The sequence below is a fragment of the Neodiprion virginianus genome, chromosome 7 (assembly GCF_021901495.1).
Source record: "Neodiprion virginianus isolate iyNeoVirg1 chromosome 7, iyNeoVirg1.1, whole genome shotgun sequence".
Classification (NCBI taxonomy): Eukaryota; Metazoa; Arthropoda; class Insecta; order Hymenoptera; family Diprionidae; genus Neodiprion; species Neodiprion virginianus.
The window spans coordinates 4,315,636-4,322,598 of NC_060883.1; positions in this window are offsets into that span (position 1 = coordinate 4,315,636).

Genomic DNA, 6,963 nt, shown 5'->3' on the forward strand with positions numbered 1-6,963 from the left:
TGTCAATTCATTTTTCGCGCAAGCACATATTCAGTAGCTTCGAAGGCGCTAATATAATTTATTACATATTGATTGATTAATTATTCATATTATTCGTTACACAATATTTTTAATGTGTTCTTATACTAAAAATATTTGTTACTATTCTAGGTATAACCCAAGGTGGTTATCGGTGGTTGATGGAGGTGGTTGGCGGTGGTCGAGCTGGACAAGGAGGAGGACGAGGAAGACGAGGAGAACAAGGTGGACGAGGAGGACGAGGATTTGTGCTCGGTGAGTAAAACAGTTTTACAATATTCAATGGCAATTGTAATTATATTTTATCTAAAATTTTGGAAACTTGTCACGTTTACAATAAATTATTTCAATTCATTTTTCGCGCAAGCACAAATTCAGTAGCTATAAATGCACTTATAAGATTTATTATATTATTAATTAATTGATTACTTATGTTAATTATGTTTCAGTTCTGTGCCCCACCTAGTGATCCGCTGGTACATATCCTCCGACGTGACATCGCTCTGCTACGTATGAAGAAGAAAAGATTTATTAAGATGCAAATTGCTCCTCTCTTCTTGCCATTGTGCTTTTAGCCATTGTTGTGCTGTGTGTTTAAAATTTAGGACAGTATGTAATATAGAATAACAGGTACAGCTACGAATATAGCACTACAATAAATCTTATAGAAATGAGCTCTCATTGAGATTTCTCTGTATTTATAACTCGACGCGAGAAGGCAAAAATCAATGTAATGCTATCTGTAAGGTAATTGGACTCGTATTTGCACTACGAGAACTCGTTGGGCATTTTGCGGTGAAATTTGAAAAATTGTTGTACAAGAAATTAAATAACTATAAAAATGGATAAAAAATATTAACTCTAATAGTGAATGTAGCTAATACAGCTTTAACCGTATATTGATTATGTTAATGATCTATTGTGACAAGATCGGAATTAGATAAGCTCTCTAAATACTCTTTTCTAGACTATTAATTTATATCATGTATATGTAAATGTATATTTCTTCAGTTTATACAATCACTGCACTAGGATTACCCTTGCCATGTTTTATGGTGCGCTTGTGTAATTTGTATATTATTAACCTTACGTTTTACTCTATTTGCGACAAGTTGTGAATGTTTCTAATTTCTTGGCAATTATTTATGTACATGTATGTGTATATATGTATATGTATACTTATGCATGCGTATATACATATATACACATATATAAAACTAGATTTTTACAATAAACACAGAGGTTTTAGTATATTCACATACGGATTTCTGTGTATAGGTATACTTGAACTAAAATATCCTTATCTCTAATACGGAGTTCTTCGTAATTCGCATTTGTTCTTGTAACCCAATGTCCTACATACGATGGCAAAAATCGAGATCCAACTTAACTGAGTCTCAAAGCCCTGTTGACATAAAAGCAGCTATTTGATAGAAATTATAGTTTGTAGTTTACACAGCCCATTGCATGATATTTCATTTTAAATACATATGTTTCAATGTATTTAGGAATAATTTATCAAATATATAGAGGTCATGTGCAAATAATAAATGAATTGATTCGACCGCAGTTTGATGTATTCATTAGAGCTTTAACAATAAATTTAAGCTTTGTTACTTCTTTTATTTTATTATGGATAATCAAAAACATTTCCGACTATTCGTGCTGTGGAAGCATGGGGATTAAACCAAATGTAGCAAAAGATTAGAAACAGTGTATGTAGAGTACGGGTATTTTTCTAATAATGCAAACACGTGCCGCTAGCTTAGTTTTGACATATCTAGAATACCACGCCTTGCGAATTAGCTTTCCAGACAGAGATGAATAAGCGATTTTAAGGACTGCATTCTCGTTGTTGAATACTCTATGCCTCATGGGAAAAGAAAATCTGTAACGACGAAATTGATGCACCGGATCATCGTCGACTTCAACTTTTGAAATGTCCTACCATTTCCGAACACCTCCAATCATCCTATTTACCTATATTACTAGATTAGCTATGATATGAAAAGAGAAGAATTATTCATTTCGAAATGGGATTCTATTCGACACACGCTCGATGTATCCTATAACATTAATATTCAAAATTATTCCAACAACTTTTCATTTGCTCTCTCGATCTTGAATTTTCATAGGCATAGAATCGAAACGCTGTTTTAGCTGGTCGCAAGTGAAGTATCTGCGTTGGGTGGAGGAGCGGAATTGTGTTTCGAAAAGTATTCGGATGGAAAAAAATTCAGAGTACTAATTTTGAACGAGATGAAATGGATGCTTCGTATATGAGACAGTCTTTAACGCTGCGTAGTGATTTAAAGACCTAAAAAGGTGATAGGGAGAGAAAGAACGAAGCTTCTTAACACTTCGAGTGTTTTTTAACACACATTTGAAAGATACGAGCAGAATTTTTCATCGCCAACTGTCGCAGAACGGCAGCGTTATTAGCCGACCCGTTCACTGAAGAATATATCTTCAGTCAACGGCTGACCATCGAAGGGCCTGGCCGATTGAGTCTGGAATCGGCAGAAGAGATAAAGTGTGTATTTCTTGTATGAAACGTGAAAACTAAAATCATTATACATCATATCATATCATCATAGATCATACATCATACATCGTACATCATACATCATCATACATAGTATCAAAGTTCGAAACCATAGTTTGGATGTCGGATGTTCAGAAAGTGACGTCACCAATTCAAAATCAGCTAGCAGAATTCCTCAGTCGGGAACGAACCGCGCAGTAGAGCGGACGGATGAGAGTCGCGCTCCGCAAATTTCGAGTACCGGGTTCTCAACCTCCCGCATCCCGCGCTTCGGGTCCGCTACGTATTTCGAGTACCGGGTTCTCAACCTCCCGGATCCCGCGCTTCGGGTCCGCTACGCGGTGAAACTCGACTTCCAGGATAAGCGCTCCGTGGTTCCTGGTTCATGTTTACAATGAATTATTTCAATTCGTTTTTCGCGCAACCCCAAATTCGGTAGCTGTCAGTCCGCTAATAAAATTTCTCGACTTCCACGATAAGCGCTCCGTGGTTCCTGGTTCATGTTTACAATAAATTATTTCAATTCGTTTTTCGCGCAACCCCAAATTCGGTAGCTGTCAGTCCGCTAATAAAATTTCTCGACTTCCAGGATAAGCGCTCCGTGGTTCCTGGTTCATGTTTACAATAAATTATTTCAATTCGTTTTTCGCGCAACCCCAAATTCGGTAGCTGTCAGTCCGCTAATAAAATTTCTCGACTTCCACGATAAGCGCTCCGTGGTTCCTGGTTCATGTTTACAATAAATTATTTCAATTCGTTTTTCGCGCAACCCCAAATTCGGTAGCTGTCAGTCCGCTAATAAAATTTCTCGACTTCCACGATAAGCGCTCCGTGGTTCCTGGTTCATGTTTACAATAAATTATTTCAATTCGTTTTTCGCGCAACCCCAAATTCGGTAGCTGTCAGTCCGCTAATAAAATTTCTCGACTTCCACGATAAGCGCTCCGTGGTTCCTGGTTCATGTTTACAATAAATTATTTCAATTCGTTTTTCGCGCAACCCCAAATTCGGTAGCTGTCAGTCCGCTAATAAAATTTCTCGACTTCCACGATAAGCGCTCCGTGGTTCCTGGTTCATGTTTACAATAAATTATTTCAATTCGTTTTTCGCGCAACCCCAAATTCGGTAGCTGTCAGTCCGCTAATAAAATTTCTCGACTTCCACGATAAGCGCTCCGTGGTTCCTGGTTCATGTTTACAATAAATTATTTCAATTCGTTTTTCGCGCAACCCCAAATTCGGTAGCTGTCAGTCCGCTAATAAAATTTCTCGACTTCCAGGATAAGCGCTCCGTGGTTCCTGGTTCATGTTTACAATAAATTATTTCAATTCGTTTTTCGCGCAACCCCAAATTCGGTAGCTGTCAGTCCGCTAATAAAATTTCTCGACTTCCAGGATAAGCGCTCCGTGGTTCCTGGTTCATGTTTACAATAAATTATTTCAATTCGTTTTTCGCGCAACCCCAAATTCGGTAGCTGTCAGTCCGCTAATAAAATTTCTCGACTTCCACGATAAGCGCTCCGTGGTTCCTGGTTCATGTTTACAATAAATTATTTCAATTCGTTTTTCGCGCAACCCCAAATTCGGTAGCTGTCAGTCCGCTAATAAAATTTCTCGACTTCCACGATAAGCGCTCCGTGGTTCCTGGTTCATGTTTACAATAAATTATTTCAATTCGTTTTTCGCGCAACCCCAAATTCGGTAGCTGTCAGTCCGCTAATAAAATTTCTCGACTTCCACGATAAGCGCTCCGTGGTTCCTGGTTCATGTTTACAATAAATTATTTCAATTCGTTTTTCGCGCAACCCCAAATTCGGTAGCTGTCAGTCCGCTAATAAAATTTCTCGACTTCCAGGATAAGCGCTCCGTGGTTCCTGGTTCATGTTTACAATAAATTATTTCAATTCGTTTTTCGCGCAACCCCAAATTCGGTAGCTGTCAGTCCGCTAATAAAATTTCTCGACTTCCAGGATAAGCGCTCCGTGGTTCCTGGTTCATGTTTACAATAAATTATTTCAATTCGTTTTTCGCGCAACCCCAAATTCGGTAGCTGTCAGTCCGCTAATAAAATTTCTCGACTTCCACGATAAGCGCTCCGTGGTTCCTGGTTCATGTTTACAATAAATTATTTCAATTCGTTTTTCGCGCAACCCCAAATTCGGTAGCTGTCAGTCCGCTAATAAAATTTCTCGACTTCCACGATAAGCGCTCCGTGGTTCCTGGTTCATGTTTACAATAAATTATTTCAATTCGTTTTTCGCGCAACCCCAAATTCGGTAGCTGTCAGTCCGCTAATAAAATTTCTCGACTTCCAGGATAAGCGCTCCGTGGTTCCTGGTTCATGTTTACAATAAATTATTTCAATTCGTTTTTCGCGCAACCCCAAATTCGGTAGCTGTCAGTCCGCTAATAAAATTTCTCGACTTCCACGATAAGCGCTCCGTGGTTCCTGGTTCATGTTTACAATAAATTATTTCAATTCGTTTTTCGCGCAACCCCAAATTCGGTAGCTGTCAGTCCGCTAATAAAATTTCTCGACTTCCACGATAAGCGCTCCGTGGTTCCTGGTTCATGTTTACAATAAATTATTTCAATTCGTTTTTCGCGCAACCCCAAATTCGGTAGCTGTCAGTCCGCTAATAAAATTTCTCGACTTCCACGATAAGCGCTCCGTGGTTCCTGGTTCATGTTTACAATAAATTATTTCAATTCGTTTTTCGCGCAACCCCAAATTCGGTAGCTGTCAGTCCGCTAATAAAATTTCTCGACTTCCACGATAAGCGCTCCGTGGTTCCTGGTTCATGTTTACAATAAATTATTTCAATTCGTTTTTCGCGCAACCCCAAATTCGGTAGCTGTCAGTCCGCTAATAAAATTTCTCGACTTCCACGATAAGCGCTCCGTGGTTCCTGGTTCATGTTTACAATAAATTATTTCAATTCGTTTTTCGCGCAACCCCAAATTCGGTAGCTGTCAGTCCGCTAATAAAATTTCTCGACTTCCACGATAAGCGCTCCGTGGTTCCTGGTTCATGTTTACAATAAATTATTTCAATTCGTTTTTCGCGCAACCCCAAATTCGGTAGCTGTCAGTCCGCTAATAAAATTTCTCGACTTCCAGGATAAGCGCTCCGTGGTTCCTGGTTCATGTTTACAATAAATTATTTCAATTCGTTTTTCGCGCAACCCCAAATTCGGTAGCTGTCAGTCCGCTAATAAAATTTCTCGACTTCCAGGATAAGCGCTCCGTGGTTCCTGGTTCATGTTTACAATAAATTATTTCAATTCGTTTTTCGCGCAACCCCAAATTCGGTAGCTGTCAGTCCGCTAATAAAATTTCTCGACTTCCACGATAAGCGCTCCGTGGTTCCTGGTTCATGTTTACAATAAATTATTTCAATTCGTTTTTCGCGCAACCCCAAATTCGGTAGCTGTCAGTCCGCTAATAAAATTTCTCGACTTCCAGGATAAGCGCTCCGTGGTTCCTGGTTCATGTTTACAATAAATTATTTCAATTCGTTTTTCGCGCAAGCCCAAATTCGGTAGCTGTCAGTACACTAATAAAATTTCTCGACTTCCAGGATAAGCGCTCCGTTGTTCCTGGTTCATGTTTACAATAAATTATTTCAATTCGTTTTTCGCGCAACCCCAAATTCGGTAGCTGTCAGTACGCTAATAAAATTTCTATAACTTCATAATCTTCTCATAATCTTTCTGGTAGATAATATCGATGAAAAAATTATATCAAAGCTTACACATTATTTTTGATTTGTTCTCATGCTGAAAATATTTATTAGTATTCGAGGTATAACGCGAGGTGGTTGAAGGTGGTCGGAGGTGGACGAGGAGGAGGACGAGGAGGACGAGGATTTGTGCTGGGTGAGTAAATACTTTTATAATATTTGATGGCAATTGTAATTATATTTCATCTCAAATATTACAAACATGTCACGTTTACAATAAATTATTTCAATTCATTCTTCGTGCAAGCACATATTCAGTAGCTATGAATAATCTTATACAATTTATTATATTAATAATTGATTAATTAATATTCTTATAATATTTGATGGCAATTGTAATTATATTACATCTCAAATACTACAAACTTGTCACGTTTACAATAAATTATTTCAATTCATTTTTCGTGCAAGCACATATTCAGTAGCTATGAATAATCTTATACAATTTATTACATTATTAATTAATTGATTAATTACATTAATCCTCACACAATATTTTTGATGTGTTCCTATACTAAAAATATTCATTACTATTCCAGGTATTACCCGAGGTGGTCGGAGGTGGACGAGGAGGAGGACGAGCTGGACGAGGAGGAGGACCAGGAGGACGAGGTGGACGAGGAGCAGGCGGGGTGGGTCGTGGGAGAGGACCTCTCCTC